This window comes from Sinocyclocheilus rhinocerous, unplaced genomic scaffold (assembly GCF_001515625.1).
Source record: "Sinocyclocheilus rhinocerous isolate Xijiao unplaced genomic scaffold, SAMN03320098_v1.1 scaffold2141, whole genome shotgun sequence".
In the NCBI taxonomy this organism is placed as follows: Eukaryota; Metazoa; Chordata; class Actinopteri; order Cypriniformes; family Cyprinidae; genus Sinocyclocheilus; species Sinocyclocheilus rhinocerous.
Genome location: NW_015660509.1, coordinates 110,372 through 111,246, shown reverse-complemented (window position 1 = coordinate 111,246; position 875 = coordinate 110,372).

The following is an 875-nucleotide window of genomic DNA, read 5'->3' as shown; positions in this document are numbered from 1 at the left end:
CAGTACTAAATGAAAAAATATATTTAGGCAAAATAAGATAAATGTACACATTTTCATTCTGTTCAAAAGTTTTCACCCCTTAATGCATTGTGTTTCCTTCTGGGGCAACAGTGAGCGTTTTTCACTTCCAGTTCTTGTTAATTATATAATTATAAGATATATGATTGTAAACAAAATTAATAGTGATTGATGTGGTTTGGAATTGGTAAAAGTGCTTAAAAAAATATGATCAGAATACTGACTCACCTAATAATTATGTACGCACTGTATATGCTTTTCCACATTATCCATGGTATCCATGGTAAGCATTTTTGATTTTCCTGTAATCGAGTAATTTTGTCCTGCTTTGTGTGTAATGTTCATTCTGTTCATTCTGCTTACTGCCCATAGGTGTGACGTATAACTGATATAACAGAGAAGAAAAGCAAGGGGAAAGGTGCCACCTGTTTTATATAATAAAAAATACACAACTAATTGCATATTACACAGATATGTTATGAATGTATTTGTTTCATTTAGTATTACAAAGCAGGAAGGCAATGTTTAAGCCTTACACATAAGAGTCTCAGTTTATTAACATGCTCCACTGTGGAAATTAGTGCACGTGACATCAGTGTCACACACACTTCCTTTAATCACCGACTTGAGATGAAAAATTGTTTGTGCCAAAATGACAGACAGACTTATAGCATTGCTATAGCACTATGACTGTCATAACAGGTATATTGTTCAGGATGCTGAGTGTGAAGTAATTTGAAGGAGCATTTCTCCAGAAAGCTGCAAGCCACAATCGGCCCTAACAAACAGTATGTTTTGAACAGCACAAGTTGTAACATTATCAGGCACTCAATATTATCAATACTCAATTATACATC